Genomic DNA, 27,553 nt, shown 5'->3' with positions numbered 1-27,553 from the left:
TACCTGAATTGGTTGTTTTAGCCGATATCGAGTGTTTTCACATATGCAGTTCACGTCACAAGACCGTTGAAGTAAGGATAGGTTGAAAGATATGTTTGCCCCATTATCTTATTATTGTATTATGGCCTGTATGATTCTACATCATGCCCCACTGATATTAGTAATAAGTTAGGGTCATCAAATTTATTGCTGTTTCTATGGCCTGCATGATTCTACCTCATGCCCCACTGGTTATAGTGATAGATGAGATCTAATATGTTCATTTGATTTATCTCTATTAAATGGTTAAATGATGATGGACTGGATTTTCATATAAAAAGGGGATTCGGTTACTTGCAGTAATTGGCTTATCATAAACTGATTAGTGTTGACATCCTACTATCATTGACTAATATTTGTCTAAATAACAATATTCATCCTGAATGATAACCGATTTTTCTTCCATAATTCCATGAGCTTTAACTGATTTATTCTTATGAGTATGCTAGAATTGGCTATTTAGTCGATCTCCTTTCATATCGGCTCTCAGAGCCACACATTCGGGACTATCTGGCAACACCGATATGTTCCGCCTTAAATTACTAATTAGCTTTCTCTTCTTGTCAATTACAGAGTCAAATTGACTAACATGTCTTGGGAGGAGTGCATAGGATTGATAATTCCTGCATTGAAGCTAGGCGGATCTCCAGCTCCATCGAGCAGACCCTTCCGGCTTGCTCATGTGCCTAGGCACAGGATGAATTTTTGTGTCGACAGGACCAATGTAACACGGTGCTAATTTCCCTTGGACTCTAAAATAGTTAACTCCTTTCATCGGTGAGACTTTTAGATAAACATAATCTCCCACTTTAAAAGTTAACAGTCAGCATCTTTTGTCAGCATGACTTTTCTGATGAGACTGTGCTGCTTTTATATTTGCTTGAATAATCTGAACCTTTTCTTCAGCCTCTTTCACCATGTCTAACCCAAAGAACCATCTTTCTTTGGGTTCAGACCAATTCAACGGAGTTCTACACCTTCAGCCATAAAAAGCCTCAAAAGGTGCCATCTTAATGCATTCCTGGTAACTGTTATTGTATGAGAATTCTGCTAAAGGCAAGCACTCATCCGACTTAGCTGAATAAGTGAGGAGACATTATCTCAACATATCCTCCACAATTTGGTTGACTCTTTCAGTCTATCCTCTAGTCTGAGGATGATAAGCTGAACCATGGACGAGCTTAGTGGCCATGGATTTATGCAACTGTTCTTAGAATTTGGAGACAAATTGTGTACCCCTATTAGAAACAATCGTCTTAGGCACTCTATGAAGACTCAGAATGAGATCAATGTAAAGCTTAGCATAACGCATAGCTGGGTACTTGACCCTCACTAGAAGGTAGTGAGCTAACTTTGTGAGACGATCAACAATGACCCAAATCGAGTCAAAACCTTTTGATGTCCTGGGCAAACCAACTATAAAATCCATACTGATGTCATCCCACTTCCAAGATGGAACATGTAAGGGTTGTAGTTGTCCAGTAGATTTTAGATGGACCACTTTCACTCGTTGACAAGTATCACACTTAGCAACATACTAAGCAATTTCTATCTTCATTTTGGTCCACCAGAATCTCTATTTTAGATCTTGATACATCTTATTACTTCCTGGATGAATAGAGAATCTGGACAAGTGAGCTTCATCGAGGATTTATTGATGTAGTTCGGGAACTTTTGGTACAACCAGACGATTCTTAAACCAAAGAACTCCTTTAGCATCAATCAGAAAACATGGAGCCTTTCCAGCCACAACTCTCTTTTATATGGGCCATCCCTTTGTTCTCTTTCTGAGCAGCAACAATCTGACTCTAAATAGTGGATTCGATAGTGATATTGTCTAAGGTTCCTTGTTGAACAATTTCTAGATTCAACTTTTCCATCTCTTGACACAGAGTATTGTTAAACGGCCTTGCTGTTAGACAATTGCAATGAGACTTATGACTGAGAGCATCTGCAACCACATTTGCTTTGCCTAGATGATAATGAACTTCTAAATCATAATCTTTGATCAATTCTAGCCATCTTCTCTAACGCATATTCAATTCTGACTGGGTGAAGATATATTTTAAACTCTTGTGATCAATATAGATATTACAAGTCACTACAAGATTTTCGGTCTACTGCAACGCCAAAGAATTGCAACGTAGAAAATTTGGTTGTCGGAGATTGTTGTATTACAACCATTATAAAAAATGGTAGCGATACATGCCTTTAATACAACGGTTTTCAAGATGTTGCAAAGCTCTGTTGCATTTGGTGGACGATATTGCAATGGTGAAAAATGGTTGCAGTAGACTTGATTTTGGTTGCAATTGTGTGGTAGTACTGCAACTACATTTACGTTAGTTGCATTTGGTTTTGACTATTGCTACGGTTTTTTTGTGTTGCATAAAATTTGACAAGCGTTGCAAATGCTAGATACTTAATGCAACGAGAACTCTTGGAGGCGAAGCAAAAGTGGGGGTCAATTGCAACCTTTTTTGGCAGTTGCAATATACTTTGATATTGTTGCAAGTGCTAAATTTTATTGCAACGAAATCTATGGGGTCGAAGCGAAAATTGTGTTCAAGTGCAACGCTTATTTTTGGTTGCAATATACTTTGATAATTGCAACGAATTTAAAACTTAAAAAAAGTATGGAAAGAAAAGAATTGGGGACGCATATATTAAAATTAAAAAGTGCTCCCCACAGGATTCGAACCATGGAGCTCTGGTTCAGATAAAACCTTCTCCACCACTGCGCTATGTAGGTGTGTTCGTTGTAACTCAGGTTTTAATTTATTTGATATGATTGAAGACCTTATGAGTTATAAAACGCCCCAACCCTGGCCCCATCTCAGCATCTCTATCCTTATGCCTGGTGTCTGAAACTTTCTGTTAAGTAGTAGTTGCTGTTAAGTACTTGATGTTAAGTATGCGTGGATGTTAATTAGTACTTGAAGTTGTACCGGGGTGGTTGGTCACTTTGTTAGCGATAGTAAATGCCTAACTGTGCACCATTGGTCACATGGTGACCACGCTAATGAACCTTTCCTTGTCCAAACATTTGCCGACCAGTGATTACTCTTGGGCAATCGTGATTTTTATTTCAAAACTTTCCACTTACCTCTTTATTTCAAATACTTAAAACATTTATCTCAAGAGGTATCCATTAGCATAACGAACATTAAGGTTCCATGCAACGGTTCAAACTTAACCATGTCATCAGTTCAAAAGAAAAAAATAATAAAGTGTGACATATGCATATGAAGGACAAGTGACCCTTCCCACCAAACAGTGCAACAAAAAAAATTGTCTTCAAGCAAAGAAATCATCTTCTATATTTTCTTCCATGACTGGTGCAATAACCCCATCATCAATGTAGGTGTCATCGTCGTCAGAATCATCATCACCAATATAGTCATCAACAGGTTCGGGAATTGCTTCGCTACGCACTTGATTAATAATGGCGGTAGAACCAGTTGTGCCTGCCCTATCTTATCTTGACCAGTTTAAGAATTCCTGACCTTGGCCTGATTCATTCATTTCTTGGATTCCCACATCAAGTGCATCGGCGTCATTTCCTGTGTCTAGCATGGAAAACAAATTTCTTGGTCTCACCAAAACAACAGTAGACCATCTCGGCTTGTTCACGATAGGGACATAAAACACCGGTTCAGTGTTTGAAGCAAGAATGTAAGGTTCATCTGAATATCTGAACATGGAAGTAGCAATGTCAATAATACCAAATTTATCCCTAGTGTACCCTCTGCTTCTGCTGGTACTGGTAGCCAACACATCATACCAATCACACTGAAATAATATAACTTCTTTTTCTTGTGGGAATTCCAGTGAGATTATATTTCTAATGACTCCATACCAAGTCATGTTGCATGTACTATCGTCACCCTTCACAAGGACACCAGAATTTTGTGTCACGAGACTTTTCTCTATGGCAGCTGTCCGAAATAGCCAATTATTGATGTGCACTCTATTCAACACACGAGCTCGAGGGTCAGGTCCTTGAGAAAGGGCATGCATCAGTTTACTTGCTTCCCCTTTCTCATATAGTTTTGCTATCTGCAATTTAAAAATCAAGTTAGACATCTACCGGTTAATTACTACGTCGGTCTGACCATAAAGTTGAATTTAAAAATATAAAATAATACTACATACCTCGATTTCAAACCATCTTACAAAATGCTCCTTGTGTCGTTTTTTAATGTTAATTGAACTATCCCTTGTTAGTTGTGTCTTATGCTCCCTACATCAGAGTGCACCAAATTATTAGTTGATGCCATAAACAAGCAGATAAAAGATAAATTTAGTGGTAAAAATTGTGACTTACTCTACCCATTTCCTGGCTTCATCACAATTAGTAATTATGTAGTGCCTCATCTTTTGAAGTTCAACTTTCTCCAAATTCTTAAGCTTATTTCCTCTCCTCTTGTAATCAATTTCACTAAATATGCTTAGACCACTTGGAGGCTCATTCACAACTGTATTTTCATGACGATCAGCTCGACTTAGCTTGGTGTCGACGTCGAAGAATTGAGAGCAAAATGTAAGACACTCCTCAGCTATGTATGCCTCGGCTATTGATCCTTCTGGTTGTGCCTTGTTCCTGACATATCCTTTAGCAGTACGTAGATACCTCTCTACTGGATACATCCATCTATAACACACGGGCCCTCCTAGTTTAGCCTCTTCAACTAGATGGACCGGCAAATGAATCATTATGTCAAAAAATGCAGGCGGGAAAACCATCTCAAGCTAACAAAGAGTCTCTTTAATTGAACTATCTAGTTTGTCAAGATCTGCTGGCACCAACTCATTTGAACAAAGTGCACTGAAGAACCTACTGAGCTCAATCAATGGCCTGGCAACATCTTCTGGCAAAATCCTTCTAATGACTAAGGGCAATAGTTTTTGTAGAATAATATGGTAGTCATGAGTTTTGAGTCCAGACACCTTACATGTTTTATCATCAACACATCTCTTTAAATTGGAGTAGAACCCATCAGGCATCTTCACTCCTTGAAGAAATTGGCATAAAATCCTCTTGTCATCCTTGTCTAGAGAGTACAACACTGCTGGCAAGGTGTACGTGTCATCATCAATCATAGGATGCTGATCTTGCCTGATCCCAAGATGTTCCATGTCAAGGCGGGCATTCTCGCTGTCCTTACATTTCCCTTCAATTTCAAGCAAAGTCCCTAATATGCTCTCGCATATGTTTTTCTCAATATGCATCATGTCCAAATTATGCCTTATGAGCAAAGAAGACCAGTAGGGGAGCTCAAAAAAATACTCTTCTTCCTCCAATTATGCCATCTTGCGTCTTCATCACACTTCCTCTTTTTTGATATGTCCTTTCCAAATCCCGTTGGATGAAAAGTTGCATATTGGTCTAATACATCTTGACCAGACAGTGGAACTGGAGCCTCCCTGGTTTCCTCTTCATTGTTGAAGCTCATCTTGTTCATGCGCCATGGATGGTCTAAGGGCAAAAACCGATGATGTCCCATGTAGCAGAACTTCTTCCCATGTTTCAACCACAAATAATCTGTATCCTTGTGACAGTAAGGACATGCAAATTTTCCTTTTGTGCTCCAACCAGAAAGCATCGCATATGCAGGGAAGTCATTGATTGTCCAAAGTAGCATAGCACAGAGTGTAAAGTTTTCCTTTGCCTTTACATCCCTACAATTAACACCAGTATTCCACAGCGCCTTCAACTCATCAATGAGGGGCCTCAAGTAAACATCAATATTCATTCCAGGAAATTTCTTGCCAGGTATCAACATCGACATGATCCAATAAGATTGTTTCTCATACAACCAAGGAGGCAAATTGTAAGGTATTAGGATAACAGGCCAACAACTGTAAGTAACATTTTGCATACCAAATGGGTTGAAGCCATCAGAAGCAAGACCCAGTCGAACGTTACGAGCTTCTTTAAATCATGGAAACATATTGTCCACGTGCTTCCATGCCCTGGAGTCAGCAGGATGACGTAGTTTGCCATCATCTATTCTTCCTTCCTCATGCCAACGCATTTCTGATGACGTGCTCTCTGACATGTACAATCTGCGTAGCCGAGGTGTGAGAGGGAAGTACCGAAGGATTTTGACTGGGACACGACGACATTTCTTATCATGACCATCGTTCACATGGCCATCACCACGGTCATCTGTTTTCCACCTAGATGCTTTACATTTGGGGCATATATCCAGCTTCTCATATTCCTTCCAAAATAACACACAATGATTCTCACATGCATCTATCTTGATATAGTCCAAGCCTAGATCGCGAACCACCCTTTGCACTTTCTCCATTGTGTTTGGGACACAATGACCTTTAGGGAGAAACTTTGAGATCAGAAAGAGTACCCCCTCCAATGCTTTGTTACTTATCCCATACATGCACTTAACCTGGAAAAGTTCCACAATAAAGATATCTTTGTACCATCTTCGCAACCTAGATATAATTCCTTTTTTGCCTCCTATAGTAACTTGAAGAAGACCTTGGCTTGCTTGTTCGGCTCGTCTTCATCACCGATCTCTCCGCGTATTTCACCTCTGATTAGGGATTTAATCAAATTACTGGCCTCATCATCTTCACTCGGTGTGCCGCCTTCTTCATTGTCTACTCTAGAATCATGTGGTGCACCTTCATCATCGTTCTGTACTTGTACATCTGCTGCTGCTGGGTCGTCATTGTGTACTTGTACATCACTAGGTCCTGCATCTTCATTGTGAAAAACCACATCAGCTGAACCTTCCCCTTCCATTATAAAACTTTCAGTAAACCCTGTTGAAAGGACATGAATCTGAAGCATAGCCCATGTTCTGTGTGACATGCATAGACATTTACGGCACGGACATGCTGCAGTTCCACCCCTCGAAGTGCCACTATATGTCCCTGTCCAAGAAACTTGCAGGAATTTGTTCTGCCACTCCGTTGAAGAACGAGGCAAGCGCATCCAACTCCTATCATCGCCTAACATCTGCGTGATGAAGATGAACGATGATCACCAATTTAGCTAGCGTATTTACATACATAATTGAACTATATATGTGCAGCCCATAGTGATCTCGTACCTTTCGCCGCGAGGACGGCTTGTCTGATTGATCGATCGACGTGGAAATCAGGGCAGAAATCAGCTATACTCTACCTAATTATCACATTACAGCACAATTAGCGAGCTATAGGGTAATACAAATTAGACATCAGAGGCTGGGAGCTTTTGATTCATACCTTCAAAACTGATTCTGTGATCCATGGGTTGCACCTCTATGGAGGTTCGAAGGGCAGTGGAGTGGAGGTCGGAGGAGTCCAGATGCCGAGCAGTGGCGGCGGTCGCCCTCACCCCCGTGCGCAGCGCCCCCTGAGGATCGTGACTCCACCCTCGTGTCGTAGCGCCCCCTGAATCAGCGAATATACACTTCCAATTTTCATTACATGCCATGCCCCCACCCTAAGGATCGCGACTCCCCTGAAGAAGCGAGTCAGGTAGGGACGGACGGGGTGGGCTGTGGGCAAGCGGCCATGCCCTGCGTCCGAGCCGCACGTATACCTGAAGTATTCTCCTATGTACTACTGCGTCCAGCAGTGTTTCATAGAAGTTTGGGTGTCTACTCTTGCCGGTACCCCCTCATGACGTGGCACTCCGAGCAACTGAGTTTCCTTAACTTCTCGCAAGAGAGCATGGTAAAAACCATCCGGCAACGTCTCTTTTGTCATGTCGAGATGCTAGCTCACCAAGTCAGCTACGTTCTGGCATGCAATGGCTGATTGGCTTCCAACATCTGGTTGGTGGTTTCCACAACGACAAGTCGACAACCATGCATGGATGCAGTAGGAAACAGTAGATTTGAACATGAACACACCAGCTCGATGTACGGAGGAACACAAAAATGTGATCTGCTAGCGCATTTATTTAGGATTATATTTATTATAATTTCATGTAAATTTTTTAAATTAAACCAGATTCCAAATTAAAGCTTGACAAAGAAATGCAAATGCATTAAATAATTAAGCTTCCATTCTCTTCCCACTTTGTGAACATTATCGAGACACTTGTAACAACCAAAGTAAATCTGATTTAGAGTATTTGCATATCCAAAGTTTACTCTCGTCTCTTTATGAAAATTGACGAGCCGTATGAAACCAAGCAAACCTTTTCACTACTGGACGCAGGGTTGAAAGCATCTAGGCCCCTAATTTGTGTTTTGGTAATTAATGACTATCAGGGTGGACTAACCATTTCTTGAGATGTGAGAATAGGTTAGTCCCAGATATGAGTTGAGCCAAAAAGGGTGTCTTGGCGATAGTTTGAAATCTTTGAATCTAAAGAAGCTCAAGGCAAAGGTATAAGATAGGGTTTTTCTATTTTACCGATCAAGAGGTGATTAGAGGATGAAAATCGACTGGATTTATAGGCTAGATAGCCGTACTATCAAGAGGGGTCAATTTCATTTGCTTGATGGTTCTATAGTGCCACTTTGCTCGAACAATTGCATTGCATGCATAAGGGCTAACCTCTTTTGAAAAAGTGCAAAAAGAAGTTGAGAAAAATCTTTTTTTGAGAAAAGTAAACTAGTGAGCGGCGGACGGTCTGCTCCTATGAGAGGATGGTCCGGAGGTCTTTTTCTCTGCGCAAAATCTGACCAAGTCCTAGGCATGGCCTGATAAAAAAATTGCCCGGTGGACCGTCCGCGACCAGCAGCGGACTGTCCGCAGGCAAGTTTTTTCTGCGGCGGACTGTTCTGGCGGACCATTTAGACAGAGGTGCGTTTTTGAGGTTAGAGGCAACTTTTGTACGACGGACGGTCCGCAGGCAAAAGAGACATGTTTTTTAGCCTTGACCGAGTGGTGCGTTTTGTGTGGCGGACGGTCCAGCCCTTGTGGCGGACGGTCCGTGACAAAAAACTCTCACGCGCGCCCATCCCCGTTTCCTCCCCCCACGCCGCCCCCTTTTATTTCACGACTTCCTCATCTACCACGTCGCCGCCCCACACGCGCTTCCTTATCTACCACGTCGCCGCCTCCACTCGGTTAGGGTTTTTGGATTCCACCAAAGAGAAGTCGAACATGACGACAACTCCAATGAGTGGAACACCTCCGTCCTCAATGTCGATGCGCACACCTACAGGAGCGGGGATGCCAACAACTCCAGCAGCGGCGGCGACGCCGGCAAGTTCATCTAGACCCAACGCCACCATGTCCCTTTTTGGGGCAACACGTTCGTCCAGGACGCCAACAACTCTGGCGGCGGCGGCGGCGGTGGCGCTGGCAAGTTCATACAGACCCAACGCCACCATGTCCCTTTTTGGGGCAACACGTTCATCCGGGTCGACAGCAGCACTTGGTGATCAACAAGAGAGCTCCCTGCCAATCAATGAGACCAATGATAGGTAACACCTATTGGCTTCCTATTTTTGGATTCAACATCTCGGGTTTAGAGTTTTAGATATATAATCTTGAAAATGTTCTAGGAAAAATGTAGCCTAAGAGCATCGACGCTGCAGGGACATGCAGGAAGCAGTGCGCCATGGGGATAATGTAGATCGAATGCCTGGGATTAATGATATGTAGGGATTAATGAGTTTGGTCTCTGTCCATACACATAGTATACATATTTCTAATTTAGAATGGGACTGTAAGCATTTCCTACCAATTAAGCTAAGAAGAACAAGTGTGCAATATTTAGTGTTTCCTAGTATAAATATTTTTTTGGTTTACTTTAATTTCAGTCATGGGGGTGCACATATAGTTCAAATAAGTGGCACTAAGTTTTAATTACTTTCTCTGTCTGTACACATACTATATGTACACTGGTTTCCTTTTAAGTATATTGTTGTATCATCACTAGTGCTTAAGTTTGATACTATTGTAATATTTGGCAGCTCGGATCAAACATGGACTCTCTATTTCACTTGCGAGGGATTGCCGGGGGGGCAAGAGTCTTCTACTATTACAATCACTAGGGCTGATCTCACCCTAAGTAACTTGCTTGCAATGAAATTACAATTGGGGTATAGGGTAAGGGACTATTTGTACTACAAGAGGAGATGTGGTAATGCAGCAACATTACACGAAATCGAAGAAGAAGTCAATGCAGATGCTATGATAGCATGTAATGAGGAGGAAAGACAGGTCAGACTATTGCTGTCCAAGGAACAAAAAATAGACCAGAATGTGAACATAACACCCTTGAAAGTACCTAGAAGGAGACCCATTAGGAAAGAGAATATAGATGAAGATGAGGAGTCTATTGATGCTTACAAGGAATGGTTGCACGTCATGCAAAAGGAAAACCGATTCACGGGTAAGTGTTATGTTGGACTCCTATATATTTCAAAATTGTTGTATTATTTTATATTGGAGAAGCCTTTGTACTAATATTAGCTTGGCTGACCCAGATTTGAAAGATATCGACAGGGATGACACCACCAAAACTTACAAAGAATGGTTAAGGGTGCAAGGACAACTGAATGATATTAGTAATATAACATCTGTCCCTACATGTCTATTGTTAATATTCCTTCACAAACATATCATATCTTACACAAGTGACCAATATTTTCTGTAGTGGCATATGTGGATAGTAATCATCATACAGATGTAGTACTTTCAAGTGAAGATAGCAACCCCACACCGCCAGTAAACAGACCATCTCATGCTCGGCGTTTCATTCCACAGGGAGAGGGAACTAGTAAGTAATGAATATTTTCAATTTATTGTGAGGTTTAGTTAATTTTAAACTATGTCAATAGTTTTTTAAGTGTTTTGCTTTGTATATAATTGTTTTTCATGGACAAGACTCCAAAAAGAGGAAGCCAAGAGGTAACTTGAAAGGATGGACAACAACAAACAAGAGAACCAGGGAGGCATCTCAGAAGCTTAGCATCTAGTTCTCTAGGCTTGGAGGACCTGTAGGTTCAAACAAATGAATATTTGTTGATGAAATAACACTGTTCACGAGGAAAAGAGCACCTCTCATCGGAGTAAGAACATGGAGAGATATCCATGTGGATGTCAAAATTGCAATAGCAAACGATGTGCTGGTAAGCTTTTGTTATCCATGTGGATGTCAAAATTTCAATACCAAATTATTGTTTAAGAAGTAATTTATTTAGGCTTTACCTTGAGCAGGCTAAGTGGGACCTTGAGGATAACGAGGTGAACAGAATCAAGATATGGACGGTGGCTAATGACCGTTACAAAGGATGGCGATCTACATTTAGTGCTACCTACAAGGCGTACACCACCTATGAAGAGAGAATGAGACATAGGCCAGAAGAATTAGACATTGTTGAGTGGCACTATCTAGTGTCGTATTTTGGCACCGAAGAATTCCAGGTTTGTTCCCAATTTTTAAAAAAACTTGCCAATTCCACTTCTAACGTCAAGGTTTATGTTTTGCGCACTGCTGATTTTATAAAAATCAAATCATTGCTGGTTCTATGCAGAGGATTAGCAATAAGAATTCTCAGAATCAGCACAATCGACAGATACACCATGTTACAGGATCAAAGGGTTTTTCTCAATTGAGCTATGAGAAGGTAAAAAATTCTGTCACAAGGTTTTCCTTCAGGCATTTTTTATGGTTTGTGCTTGTGCCCCCGAATGACAATGACATGATATTGTTATAACCTATATAGTCTTTGTATTTGATAGAGATATTTAGCCCACTGCCCACTACAAAAAATATATTTTGCATCCTTGTATACAGAAAGCTGAAAAGTACTAAAACTAATGTGTGCCAACAAAAAGAACTTGGATTCCTGTACTTTTTCAATAGCAATAAATATTTCTGTTATCTTCTGTTTTTAAATTTGTGGTGGATATCTTCCTGATCTTTATAGTTTATAAAAGCTTCTACATTTCACTAGATTATGAAATATGGCTAATTTTTTTACATTCTTGCCTAATTAGAGGGACCAACTAACTAGTGAAGAGCCAAATGATATGGAGCTTTTTATGATGACCCACCAACAAAATGGACAATGGACAAGCGAGGAATCTAGGGAAGTTTATGTGAGTATTAAACAGTTTTTACAACCCTTATTAAGTGATGCAACAGTCCTCGCTTAGAATTAAAGTTTTAATTAACTAAATGTCTTTGCTTTGTTAGGACAATGCAACTAGGAAGATTATGGAGCTGGAGTCAAGGCCTGATGCAAATGTCGTCTCAGACTTGGAGCAGAACCAAATTTTCCAATCAACCTACAAGGAAACGAGAAAAATCAAATCAAACAAGATGCATGCTAATGGTTACCTTGCAAGGTACCCAACTAGAAAGGAGCTACTATCGGAGGACTACCAGCGCAAACTGCAACAGGAGGAAGCCCTCATTGAATCGTTTGGATGGCTGCAAGATAGACTAGAAGCTCAAGAAGTTGAAAGGGAAGCCGAGAGGCAAGAACATAGGCGTCAGCTTGAACAGATGAACAAGGAAAGGGAGACTGATAGAGAAGCACTTAGGCAAGCTATGTTAATGTTGCAAGCAGCCCAACAGCAAGCTTCAGTACAAAAGGTAATATTAACAACATTTATGTTCTCATAGTTTATTGAACTGAAAATCATGATCTTGAACCCAATTTGAAATGCAGGCTAGCACAATTGTGGAGCCAACTGAAAATGTTGCTGCTGCTGCAACAATTGAGGGGACACAAAATGTAACAACTACAATGGGAGAACACATGATGCATAGTCAGCAGGTAGTTTGATGATAATTGAAGAATGTTTAATTGTAACATGCATGCCATATTCTTGTCAAGGGGTGTAATTTTTACCACCAACCATTTATTTTCAGGTTACCCAAGAAACCAGCCAGCCAGAACAACAACCCCCTTCTTCTGCAGCTGAAGAACGTCTCACTAGAGGGCGCATGACTAGAAGTAATTTGGCAGCGAATTCGGGTGCTGTTTATACTATAGCAAAGCAACTGAAGGAAATTGCGGCTAGGAAAAGATCTGCATTGTCCAAAAAGAATACACAGGTACTATGTGAAACCTTTTATCTCTCTTTGCATTAAAAAGGAACATATAGTCCTTTTGGAGAAGTACATAGCTATTCTTTTGTTCTGCTCCTAAATATGGTCTAGGCTTAGTTTCCTCTTACTGATTAGAAATATATATGGATGTGTTTGTGCTCATAAAATGTCTTGGTAGGCAACTGCATGTATGTTTATATTTGCTTTACGCTTCAAAGTTCATGGTTGATAGTACTGCAGCTCACAGAACTCTAGTACTGCAGCTCGTGTTTTGCTTCAATGATCAATTAGCTTTGCCACCACTAGTCTCAGTTTAACTAATGCATGTCAATGATTTTTTCAGGAGGAATCTTGAGTTTGAGAAGGAGCATGCGAATGGTGGGACGATGGCCAACATACATATCAAGGGAACCTTCGCTGCTACAGTAGACATTAGTCTTTTGATTCGAATGAGTTCAAACAGTTGTCTGTGCTTAACACATTATTATGTGTTAAGCTATCTACTTGTGTTCTCATTTAGTTTGATTTTGTTAAAGATTTTGTATGAACAAATTATATTTCGTTTTAATGGATGTCGATGCTTCCTTCATTATGTATTTGTCGTTTTGCGATTATTAATTTAAGCTACCAAACAAAGTGTCGCAACATGAATTATTAATATATTAATCTGGCGTTGCAATATATGATGGCACATATAACAACCACATTTAGTCATGGCAATAGGTACGATAATCGTGGCAATAGAGAAACTATCTCTTGCAACTACAAAAAGATGACGGTGGCAATAGAGGAATCTACCTATAGCAACCAGATAGTTAGTAACGTGGCAATAGATGACCTGTCTGTAGCAACCAACCTAAGTAACGTGGCAATAGCCTATGCCATCTATAGCAACCATTCAGAAACGTGGCAATATACGACCTCTCTGTAGCAACCAACCTGAAGAGATGTTGCAATAACCTAAGCCACCTATAGCAACCATTTAGGCGACGTGGCAATAGTGAACCTCTATTGCAATGCTTTCTCTGCGTAGCAACAACCACGATTGCAACACCTGTGTTGCGTTGCGCTTGCATTGTGTTGCTACATGACCAGCGTGTCGCAATACGTATCGCTAGCAATGCCTAGTTCGTTGCAATTGATACTATTACCACACCCATAGTGGTTGCAATTGCTTTTGTTACAACACTCACCAGGTGTTGCAAAAGCGTCAAAAGTGTTGCAATAGAGGGGCTGTGTGTCGCAACTAAAATGTAACCCATTGCATTATGCTATTGCTACCCTTACAAGTGCAACGACATTTAACCAAAAAAAATTGGTAGCAAAATTACTATGGCTACCTGTTGATGCAAAAGTGGATCTGCAAATACAAAGGGCTAATACCCGAATCGATATCCAAGGCGTGCCAGTCGATTTGACCTGTTAATCGACAAGGATGAAGATACGAGCACTTTGGTCCTGACAACAGCGATACGCCCGGAAGTCACGGCCAAGAGGTACTCACACGGAACTCGAGGATCGCCGAAGGTCGCACTGAAGCGATGCAGCTCACCGAATCAATGAGAACTCGTAAAGAGAAAATAATGCAAATTGACGAAGTCGCCGAAAAGTAAGTAGATGCAAATGGGAGTAAAAATTGGTTTTGATATTGATTGATATCTCTAATTACATTGCCTCTCACTCCATATTTATACCCTGATCTAAAGAGACACAACCAAACACAACTAGGACACCAAGCCCATATCTAAGGAAACACGTGACTCTTACATGAATCATACTCTAACAAATATAGAAAAGGAAATCAACTCCTATCTATTTCCCTGTCCGCCTCAATTACGATGGAAATCTCACCGTCCTCTTTCCCATCGGCATACCCCCTGTTTCATCAGCAGTAGTCCTCAAGTCTTCCTTCATCAGCATACTCCTTGTTTCATCGGTAGTAGTCCTCAAGTCTTCCTTCATCGGCATCGACAATGACACCTTCAACCTCATCGGCAACGCCCGAGTCTAAATCAACCTCTCCATCGACCATCACCAGCTATCGGCAACCATCTTTACAAGCTGGCTTTCATCGGCTATCAAGTATACAGTAACTTTCCCCTTGCCGATTAGTCCACTCCGATCATTTTAACACGTGCAAAAAACGGTGTCAACACATGCCCCCCAATTTCGGAGTATAAAACCATTAATGCTCTGAAATTTACTCTAGATTACCGTAACTCATTCTCCAAGCCAAAACCTGATCTGTTATCAAATCCAATCAAATCTAATCCTGATTCACGCACTTCAGTAAATATCGCACAATCGCCAACCACTCTTGCCTTGATTATGGTTAAGATACTGAAACAATAACCCATCGGCAAGATCTTAACATGATAATGCTGTCATTTTTAGAATTAAAATATCCTGTACCGATATCTCTTCCAAGTCATGATTACTTGCCATCAACCCATCTATACAATCCCCTGATTATCGTGCGAACAGTTACCATATCCATCTGAACCACTTCGACCTACATGCGCGCGGCATAGAGATAAGTCCAAAATACCCCTACTCCAAGCGGCTTATAAATAGATTCCTCCGGAACACTCGTCTTCTACCCTCAGACTCCAATCTTTGACATTTTCTCTTTCTGGCGGCGACTCCGACGAACCACTGCACGACCTCAACCAACAAGAACCCTTCTCCAGTGTTACCTCAAGTCTCCGGCTCGTGCCCTCATCTTCCTCAAGATAATGGCAATCAACTTCGACGTCCCCGTGGTTCACTCCACTTCCATTACCTTTACTTTGATTCCCCTAGTTTTTGCAAATCCATACAGTTGGTGATTTCTTTCTTTTGTTCCCCGGATCCTTCAAACTTAGGAACTACGCAACAAATTAGTTATTCCAACCGATCAGCCGCATGTCCAATGCCTAGGACCAATGGGCAACCTAGATCCAACCGATCTGATTAATGCAGAGGTTAATAGAATCCCCTTTAGAGCCCAAAATTTCTCTCTGAATTTATGGAAAGACACATTTCAATCTTGGCCCAAAACCACCAAAGGGTGGAAAGATTGGTACTTGAGGGTTAATAGATCGATGCAAGTATACTGGGCAGAACGGAAGTTAGACCAATGCATTAGGTTATCTATTGCCGATATGCAGAAGAATGAATCGATGATGATTGCAGCTGCTTACTTCTGGTCAGACACAACAAACACTTTTATGTTTGGACATGGCCCAGCTACTCCTACACTTGCCGATGTCCACATGCTCACTGGCTTGGATATTTCAACTGCCGATAAAGGCTCCATTTATGGTAGAAAATCCGAATATAGGGTGAATACCCGCAACATCGGCGGTTGGACGGGATACATTCAAGAATACCAGAAGACTGGGACACTTAACCAGAGGGAACATGCCACATTCTTGAATATGTGGTTAGAAAAATTTATCTTCTGTGGTCGATCAGTAGGACCAACCAACGCATTCCTCCCCGCAGCTAAACTTTTGGCTAATGGTGTAAGGTTTCCTCTTGGCCGATACCTTCTGAGCTCCACTTATCATCTTCTTCATCAAGTGTCTCAGAAACTTTTGCTTGGCGAACCCATCGGCAACCTAGGAGGCCCGTGGTGGTTTATCAACATGTGGCTAAATGCCCATATGCACAAACGTCTGCAATGGGACTTTTTTGCCCAACAATTCCCACGAGAAATTGCTAAAGACCATGTGCTTGGGGATGATGAATCAGCAACACGCTCACCCCTCAATTTTGGTGAAGCCATAATTGTCCTTCCTGGAACAGAGGCCAATGAAGACCAGATCAGCAGATTCTTCCAGAGCCTCTACAATGGTCTTTCTTGTGATCATAGGGCTTGGGTACCTTATATTGACGAAGAAAACAGATTCCCCCTTCTTTTCAACTTTGCCGATGACACTCTGAATCAGGATAAGGAACTCATGATGGCCATCATTACTCCCAGGGTAATCCCAGTAAATACATTTGGTAGCGGGAAAAACACCAGCATTACGTATGAATTTTATAACCCATCGGCAGTATCCCGTCAATTGGCTTTTGGGCAACTGCCAATCAAACTTTGCTTTGCCGATGTGATCAAACCTAGGGAAACAATTACCTACGGAACAGATTGGAACAAGGTAGTACAACTCTCCCCTGATGCCGATACTACAGATGTTGATATATCCACCTGGACGCCAGTATCTTTCATCACCGAGTCATATAAGCAATGGTGGCGAGAGTGGAAGGAACAACTGTTTGCAACATCTGTTCACACATATCGGCACATGATCGACCCTGAATACGCCATTCCCGATGACGCAGTAAGTTCCTTTTAGCTCCCTTCCGCTTTTTCCTTTCATATATCGGTAACTAACTCTCTCGTGACAGGTTAACAACCCAGCACCAACTATGAGCAAAAGTGGGAAACCCTTCGATCTTCGGCCTGTCTCCCCGATATCACCGATCGGCTACAACGCTCCCACCTTAGCCGCTTTGACTCACCAGAAGATCCGTACCAAGACCATTACCTCCAAGTCCAAATTGGCTACAGCCAGGGCCACTCCATCGGCTACTGCTACAACCTTGGTCAAGGCATTCAAGGTAACAACCTTGTTTATTTCTACTCATGCCGATCACAAACTATATTAACATTAATCACCAGGGGGTAAGAGCTACTGCTGGATCGTCATCGGCAATTCCTCCGATATCAAGCACCACTTCTTTTGACGAACCTTCAGAGGTATCTTCTTAACTTTACATTTTATCTATTAAATATCATACCTTACACTTGTTTTGCAGCAACAATTGGGTACATCGGCAAGCGTACCAGATGTCCAAGCTTCACAATCAACAAGTGCTGATGCCCTCCAGCCAATCGTTGCCGATGCCCAAGCAAAGCGCAAAGCTTTAATAGATGCTGAAGCACAGCCAAAACGACAAAGGTCCATGCTGATCCCTACATCTACCCCAATGTCATCGGTCATCATACCTTAAGGGCCAACCACCGATGAAGTCACAGAGTATATCCCATCAGCAAGCTCAACCGATCCCCCACACGACATACTCCAAGTTGCTTCCTCTAGTCAAGCACAGGAAATCGCCTTGAAACAGGTAAACCGATTAACCTAGCTGATTTACAATACTCATACTTATCCTTAACTGACCTCCTTTCCTTTTCCTCAGGAACAAGACTCCCCAAACAGCCTATTCTCCTTCGCTATTGACGTCTTTGACAATGATGGAGAGGAAACAAGTTCTTCCCTTGCACTGGGAACAATATCGGCAGAAACTAAGTCCAGGTTGGAAGCTCTCCTAAACTTGCTACAGCAGGATACCGCCCAACTGGTAGATGACTCGGACCCCGCAAAGGCAATTTTCAAAACAATCTGTGGCTAGGTCCCTGCCAATGTTGAAGAAGTACTCTTCCCAGCAGCCCATTTAGAGAGTCGCCAACTACAATATCAACGGGCTGCTCAACGTATTGCCGATAGAGCAGCTCAGGCTCAACTCAAAGAAGAGATGCTACAACTAAAACAAATTGCCGATGAGAAGCACAAGGGCATCGGCAACTTGCAGACTTTGAGTGCTGAACTTAAGCAGAAAATCTTGGATTTATCAGCAAGGAAGATGGCTCTATTGGCTGAATTGAAGGAAGTCGATGCAGCCTTAACTCATGCTCAACAAAAAGAAAGCCAGCTACCCAATGCCATCAAAGCCCTTCAGCAAGAAAGAGATATCCAGGCTCGCAAAGCTTTGGCCATGAAGAAAAAACTCAAGCCTGTGGAGGGTACTGCCGATGACGATGTCAAAGAAATGGAGGAAGCCGAGCAGATTCGCCTGTGTGCGATATTAGCTATCCAATCCTTGTTGAACTTGTAATCTTGTTTATTGTATCGGCACTTTATGAGACATTGACATCCTTGCATAATTCTAGCCGATAGGACTGTTATCGGCACTTATACTTTTATGCATCCATCCAGATACTAGGGTAATATTTCTTTAAATATTTTCTATTTAATGCTCTAGGAAACACAACCCCTTCGAGGGTTTCTAGAATATATGCGTTACCAGGAACAGACTGATTTATCCGATATGGACCTTCCCAATTAGGAGACCACTTTCCAAACTTTGAACTTTTAGTCCCAATCGGTAAAACCAATTTCCAGACCAGATCTCCATCGGCAAACTCCTTTATCTTCACCTTCTTGTTATACCATCTGGCTACTCTTTTCTTATTTTCTTCGATGCTAATTAAAGCCCTTAACCGATGACCCGCCACATCTTCCAACTCATCCTTCATAAGGGTATTATAATCATCGGCTGTCAGCTGATTTTGAGAACATATTCGCCTAGAGCCAATTTTAATTTCTCAAGGCAATACTGCATCGTGTCCATATACTAACTAATAAGGCGTTACTTTGGTTGCACCATGACATGACATCCGATATGACCACAAGGCTTCATTTAATACTGTATGCCACCTCCTTGGATTTTCTTCAATTTTGCGCTTAATGAGTTTGATGATCCCTTTGTTAGAAGCCTCAGCTTGACCATTAGCTTGAGCATAATATGGAGAAGAATTTAAAACTTTAATTCCCATACCTACAGCAAACTCATCAAATTCTCCTGATATAAACATAGTGCCCTAATCGGTAGTGATAGTCTGAGGAATACCAAATCGGTAGACAATATGCTCTTTCACAAAATCAATCATATTAACCGATGTCACCTTTTTTAAAGGAATTGCCTCAACCCATTTTGTGAAATAATCGGTAGCAACCAGAATAAATTTATGTCCTTTACTCGATGGCGGATAAATTTGACCAATGAGATCAATAGCCCATCCCCGAAACGGCCACGGTTTGATTATAGGGTTCATAGCCGATGCAGGCGCTCTTTGAATATTACCAAACTTTTAACACCCCTGACATCCTTTAAAATATTTAAAACAATCTTCAAGAATAGTCGGCCAATAGTACCCATTCCTTCTGATCATCCACTTCATCTTGAAAGCCGATTGATGCGCCCCACACACTCCTTCATGAATTTCACCCATCAAGCTTTTCGATTCATCACTGCTAACACATCTAAGTAAAACTCCATCTATAGTTCGATAATATAATTCATCATCGAGGAGCACATACTTAGTAGCTTGGAACCTTATACGTCTCTCAACCTTTCTATATGGATCCTTTAAATAATTGACAACCTCCTTCCTCCAGTCATCGGTATCAACTGCCGATGTTAGCACTTCCTGAATAGGCTGATACCCTGAAGCATGCTGAGCTAGTCGATTAGCTTCCTCATTATGCAACCGAGAGATATGTTTAAGATGAAAATATCTAAATCCTTTAAACAATTGCAAACATCTTTCATAATACGAAATCAAAGCTTTACTTCGGCATTCATAAATTCCAGTCAATTGATTTATAACTAGCATAGAATCACCAAAGATTTCAACAGCATTGGCACGTATCTCCTTCAGTAATTCTAACCCTTTTATCAAGGCTTGGTATTCAGCCTGATTGTTTGTCGATGTAGCAACAATCGGCAATGAAAACTCATACTTCCTTCCTTGAGGTGAAATCAACACAATGCCGATACCTGCTCCTTCACCGCATGTGGAACCATCGAAGAAAAGTGTCCAAGGGGCAATCTCCAGAGAGTCCACTGTATTACAATGCTGAGTAACGAAATCAGCCATAACTTGCCCCTTAACTACCTTGGTCGATTCGTAACGTAGTTCAAATTCTGATAATGCTAAAATCCACTTGCCGATTCTACCACTTAATATCGGCATTGACAGCATGTACTTGACTACGTTGTCTTTGCATATGACCGTACATTCGGCAGATAACAAATAATGTCTCAATTTGACACCAGAAAAGTATAAACATAGATATAATTTTTCGACGGCCAAATACCTTGTCTCAGCATCCACTAATCTTCTGCTCAGATAATAAATAACACGTTCTTTCCCTTCAAATTCTTGAATAAGAGCTGAACCAATAACAGTATCATCAGCTGACAAATATAACCTGAAAGGCTTCCCGTGTTGAGGTGGAACTAGTACTGGAGGATTTGTTAAATATTTCTTAATTTCATCGAGGGCTAACTGCTGCTCAGCTCCCCATACAAATTCCTGATCGGCCTTCAATTTAAGTAATGGACTGAAAGCCTTGATTTTACCCAACAGATTAGATATGAATCTTCTAATGAAATTAATCTTACCGATCAAAGATTGCAATTCAGTCTTATTGGCAGGAGCAACCACCTTGTTAATTGCATCAATAGACTTCCTACTGATTTCGATGCCCCGCTGATGCACCATAAAACCCAAGAATTGACCTGCCGATACACCAAATGCACATTTATTAGGATTCATCTTCAATCCATGCTTCCTTGTACACTCCAGTATCTTTCGTAGATCGGCTAGATGTTTTGTGATATCTCCAGACTTAATCACCACATCATCAATGTAGATCTCTACTAATGTGCTGATGTATTCATGAAAAATAAAGTTCATAGCTCTCTGATAAGTAGCGCCGGCATTTTTCAAACCAAACGTCATAACTATCCACTCAAACAACCCCACATGACCTGGACATCTGAAAGCAGTCTTCGGAATATCTTCTTCAGCCATGAATATTTGATTATAGCCTGCATTACCATCCATGAAGCTGATAATTTGATGTCCGGCTGCAGCATCAATCAACAAATCAGCAATCGGCATTGGATAGCCATCCATCGGTGTGGCTTTATTGAGATTCCTAAAATCAATACAAACACGAAGCTTTCCATTCTTCTTATAAACAGGAACCACATTAGAGATCCACTCTGCATATCGACACTGCCGAATAAACTTTGCCTCAATTAATTTAGTTATTTCGGCCTTAATATCAGGAAGTATATTAGGGTTGCATCGGCGCGCTGGCTACTGATGTGGCCGAAATCCAGATTTGATAGGTAACCGATGTTCAACTACCGATCGGTCTAACCCAGGCATCTCAGTATAATCCCAAGCAAAACAATCTTTATACTCTTTTAACACATCAATTATTTGCTGCTTACACTTGGAATCTAACTTAGCACTAATAAAAGTAGGTCTTGGCCTATCGCCATCACCGATATCTACTTCTACTAAATCATCTGCCGATGTGAACCCTTGACCTAATTTTCCATCATCGGCAAACCTATCCATTAAACCTCTTCTTCAGAACCGACTGCTTGGATCGGTGGAATTTCATAATCAGCAACTCTAAGGAACTCTTTTTCCCAAGCTTCTCCTGATATGCATTTAGTTCGCTCATAAGTATCTGACTCTGCCGATGCGATGATATAAGAAGAATCACCAGGGACAACCTCAATCTTATCTCCAATCCACTGTACGAGGCATTGATGCATTGTAGAAGGAACACAACAATTAGCATGAATCCAATCCCTCCCTAGAAGCAGATTATATGCACCCTTGCCGTTAATAACAAAGAACGTCGTCGGCAAGGTTTTGCTGCCGATGGTCAATTCAACACATACTGCCCCTTTAGCCGGTGACACATTGCCTTCAAAATCTTTCAGCATCATATCGGTTTTGGTCAAGTCTTGATCTCCCTTACCAAGTTTCCGATACATCACATAAGGCATAATATTAATCGCAGCCCCTCCATCAATAAGTACCTTAGACATAGGCTGCCCATCAACTCTGCCCTTCACAAACAAAGCCTTAAGATGCTGTCTCTCGTCATCGGTAGGTTTCTCAAAAACAGCCATCATTGGATCTAGTGTCAACTGAGCTACTTGATCAGAGAGAACAACTTCTTCCTCATTATCAGATAGTGCCAAAAATTCCATCGGCAACATGAATACCATATTAACATCTGCCGATGGACCCTTATTTTTGTGTTTTACCTACCACTGCTGATGACCGGACCTCTCATTGGAGGAATTTTCCTCTTGGTATAAATCCTCCTGACGCTCACATTGCATCCTCCTTCTCTGTGTCTTTGTTAGACCCTCCGGGCACCATCGAGGAAACTTGGTTTTCCAAATCGGCTGATAACAGGTCCTAGTCGATTCTACATGGCGTATATTAGGGTCCCTGTAGAATATTTCCTCATCGGGAACTCTTGCATTTGCCATTTCCTCAAGCTCCTCTTAATTCCTTGGAAAATATCCAGCGCGTTTACCAAGCCTTTCATGTACACTAAGTCTGCCCCCCAGCCGATCATGCACTGATGCTCTGCTTCTGATCGGCTCATTGATAAATAAACCCTGTTTGCCAGGTTGAAATCTTCTTTCTGACCGATTGACCCCATAATAACCATTGCACTCAGGGCAATTTTCAACAGTTGGCAATTTAATACCTTCTTCCCAGCAATGGATAAAAAACGGGCACCTCCAATGATCTTTATGCCGATGCCATTCTTCCCGATGTCTTTCTTCTTGCTGTTATTGATATCGATCATTACGCTGACGCCAACCCTCCTGCTGCCTTCGATGAGTAATCACAATGCCAGGTCGAGGAGGTTTTTTGGAACTACTGCTTTCTCCCAGTAAACCCTTACTTTTTGCATCATCGGTAGTTATCCGATGTTGGGGATCCACTGATGCATTTTTCTCAGCAGCCTCGGATGTCAATACCTTGGTCTTCCCTTTGGCCTCCAACGTATTTGCTGGAAAAGGGTGTTGATCAATTTTCATCGGCCTTTGGGCATTGGAAGTACCAAACTTAATTCTCCCAGATTCAATAGCCGATTGTAACTGTTGCCTGAACACCTTGCACTCATTTGTACTGTGTGAAGTTGCATTGTGCCATTTGCAGTACAAGATCTTCTTCAACTCTTCTACTGATGGGATCACATGATTAGGTGACAGCTTAATTTGGCCCTCTTGAAGCAGAAGATCAAATATTTTGTCGGCCTTGGTGATATCAAAGGTAAACTTTTCTGGCTCTTTTTGACCAAAGGGACAAGATATCGGCTTTTTGTTTTTAACCCACTCAGCTAAGCCGATAACTGGTTCTTCATCAGAATCAGAATCTCCTACTTCTTCAACAAATGATACCTTTTTACTCTAATTCTTTTTAGGTTCAAAAACCCTAGTATCTTGATCAGAGATCCTTTGCACAAGATGACTGAGGCTTTCAAACTCCTGAGAAGCATATCTGTCTTTAAGATGTGACAATAACCCTTGGAAAGCTAGATCGGCAAGCTATCGATCATCCAGCACCAGACTGTAGCACTTATTTTTTACATCTCGTAGTCTTTGCACAAAGCTCTCTACCGATTCATCATTGCGCTGTCTTAATTTTACTAAATCGGTAAGCTTCTTTTCATGGATTCCAGCAAAGAAATACTTATGAAATTGTTTTTCTAGATCAGCCCAGGTAATAATAGAATTTGGTGGTAATGAAATGAACCACGTAAATGCCGATCCAGACAAAGATGATGAAAATAATCGAACTCTTAATTCATCTCTGCTAGCTGCCTCTCCACATTGAATAATGAAGCGATTGACGTGTTCCATTGTTGATGTGTTATCTTGCCCGGAGAATTTAGTGAAATCTGGTACCTTGTACCGATTTGGGAGAGGAATTAAATCATATGCAGGAGGATATGGAGTCCGATAAGAATAAGTATTGACCTTGGGCTTTATCCCAAACTGATCCTTCATAATTTCTGCTATCCTATCGGTCCAAAAAGCATCAGCCTCCTGATGACGAACTGGCTGAATTTCTACAGGAAGTGCCTGCTGATATCCCTCCACATATCTTTGTGGCCCACGATCTCCAGCAATCGGCATATTCGCCATTACTTGTGGTCCATTAACCTATTGGAAAGGATTCATCGGCTGTGCTACCGATGCTTGATTCTGGACACCAGCTTGCATATAACCCTATTGAATCCCTGCAATCTGTTGATTTTGCTGAACTGTATGTTGAACAAGTAACTGTCCTGACCAACCATTATTAGAACCCATCGGTACAAAACTTACCGATGGCTGGTAATTTGCTGACATTGTTGAATAATTATAACCAGCTTGAGGCATAAACTGAACCCCAGTTTGACTCATAACAGGGGCTTTCTGCTGCATCGGCAGTAAGCTTGCCGATGGATTTGAACTGGGCATTTGAACCAAAGGCATCTGGAAACCCCCTGGAGTTGGTTGCACAGTAGTTGCTGTGGCATATTGAGGCACTTGGGCCATCGGCGAAATAGCCGATGGTATAGGAGCTTTTCCTACTGCATCAAACACTTGAGGTAATCTAGGATTGAAAGCAGATGACTCCGGAGGCATACCATATCCCCACCAATTAGTAGGAATCTGGCTATTCCGAGACACAGGGCCTGACATAGCTGATGCCGATAGATCTGTACTAAGCTGAATTCGTCCTCCTAGTAGTACCGGATCTGATCATATCGGTGTAGATTGAATATTAGGTAAGCCTGCCGATACTGAAGAAGAAGTAACTTCTGTACCCACAACGGTCGAGGGAGCCGATGGAGTATTGACAGATGCCGGCTCTGGTTGGTGATAGGCAGGCCCAACATAATGCGGTGACGCTTGTCCTTCTTTAAGAGTTCGAACCACAGCATTATGAATAGTATTAGACAACACATTGGAATGATTAATCAAAGCATGATTTACTACAGAATTAACCATCTCTTGAAGTTTACCAGGATTGGAGTCAAAGGTAACCTGCCGAGGCAACGACAAATCTTGCTTCTGGATGACTTGTCCACTCTTGTTCAGGCTAAATGATTTCAGACAAAGCTGCCTGTATTCTTCTACGGCCTTTTCCATAGCCTGCCTCTGCTCTTCCTTAAGATCTTCTTCTGATACCGCGATAATGTTCCCTGCATCGATCTCGGAATTGAACATATTGATCAGATTGGTTAGTCCCACCGGGCGTGCCAAAAGATGTGTTGATGCAAAAGTGGATCTGCAAACACAAAGGGCTAATACCCGAATCGATATCCAAGGCGTGCCAGTCGATTTGACCTGTTAATCGACAAGGATGAAGATACGAGCACTTTGGTCCTGACAACAGCGATACGCCCGGAAGTCACGGCCAAGAGGTACTCACGCGGAACTCGAGGATCGCCGAAGGTCGCACTGAAGCAATGCAGCTCGCCGAATCAATGAGAACTCGTAAAGAGAAAATAATGCAAATTGATGGAGTCGCCGAAAAGTAAGTAGATGCAAATGGGAGTAAAAATTGGTTTTGATATTGATTGATATCTCTAATTACATTGCCTCTCACTCCATATTTATACCCTGATCTAAAGAGACACAACCAACACAACTAGGACACCAAGCCCATATCTAAGGAAACACGTGACTCTTACATGAATCATACTCTAACAAATATAGAAAAGGAAATCAACTCCTATCTATTTCCCTATCCGCCTCAATTACGATGGAAATCTCACCGTCCTCTTTCCCATCGGCATACCTCCTGTTTCATCGGCAGTAGTCCTCAAGTCTTCCTTCATCAGCATACTCCTTGTTTCATCGGTAGTAGTCCTCAAGTCTTCCTTCATCGGCATCGATAATGACACCTTCAACCTCATTGGCAATGCCCGAGTCTAAATCAACCTCTCCATCGACCATCACCAGCTATCGGCAACCATCTTTACAAGCTGGCTTTCATCGGCTATCAAGTATACAGTAACTTTCCCCTTGCCGATTAGTCCACTCCGATCATTTTGACATGTGCAAAAAACGGTGTCAACACTACCATTTTTGGGTCTTTTGCTACACTTTTTTGGCGTTGCAGTAGACCGAAAATCTTGTAGTGAGTGCTACCCAATAAATAGTGACACTAGATCTTCAGTGTATGAACAACAACAGCTAACTCCAAACCATGAGTAGGGTAATGCTCTTCATGATGCTTGAGCTACCTAGAAGCATAAGCACTATCACGGCCCTCTTACATCAATACACACCCAATGCCAATACCAAAAGCATCACAGTAAACATCAAATAGATTCTCATTATCTGGACTGAGCTAGAATAGGAGCAGTAGTCAGAAGCTTATTCAAGGTTTCAAAAGCTTCATTAGCACTCAGGTGACTAGACAAACTTGGTTTGGTTCTAAAGCAACTCAGGTGATATGCTTAGATATCTTGGAGAAATCAAGAATGAAACGAATAGTAATATCCCACCATTCCAAGAAAACTGCGAACTTGGTGAATAGAAATAGATGGTTTCCAATTAAGGATATCTCTCACTTTGCCAGGGTCTATAGCAACACCCTTGGCAGATAGAACATGCCCAAGGAATGGCACTTCATCAAGCCAGAACTCATATTTGCTAAACTTGGCGTATAACTGGTGTTCTCTCATACGGCTTAGAACAATACGTAAATGTTCCACATGTTCTTCTTTGTTCTTGAAGTATATTAGGATATCATCGATGAAAACAACAACAAATTTATCAAGCTCTGGCATGAACACGGAGTTCATTAGGTACATAAAGTGAGCTAGGGGCATTGGATAGACTGAAGGATATAACCATATATTCATACAT

General features: G+C 41.5%; 2 long non-coding RNA genes across 2 annotated transcripts; one reads left to right on the top strand and one right to left on the bottom strand.

Moving 5' to 3' along the window:
• Positions 1-3,969: 3,969 nt before the first annotated feature.
• Positions 3,970-4,522, bottom strand: LOC136517597 (uncharacterized). Its single transcript, XR_010774308.1, has 3 exons — positions 4,367-4,522; positions 4,195-4,282; positions 3,970-4,098 (listed from the first exon to the last, which is right to left on the bottom strand). It is a non-coding gene; the product is annotated as an uncharacterized lncRNA (long non-coding RNA).
• A 7,969-nt stretch (positions 4,523-12,491) lies between these two features.
• Positions 12,492-12,885, top strand: LOC136516887 (uncharacterized). Its single transcript, XR_010774142.1, has 3 exons — positions 12,492-12,562; positions 12,639-12,746; positions 12,842-12,885. It is a non-coding gene; the product is annotated as an uncharacterized lncRNA (long non-coding RNA).
• Positions 12,886-27,553: the final 14,668 nt, after the last annotated feature.

The sequence above is a fragment of the Miscanthus floridulus genome, chromosome 17 (assembly GCF_019320115.1).
Source record: "Miscanthus floridulus cultivar M001 chromosome 17, ASM1932011v1, whole genome shotgun sequence".
NCBI lineage: Eukaryota > Viridiplantae > Streptophyta > Magnoliopsida > Poales > Poaceae > Miscanthus > Miscanthus floridulus.
The sequence above is the reverse complement of the archived record's forward strand: the minus strand, read 5'-3'. Positions and strand labels throughout refer to the sequence as shown.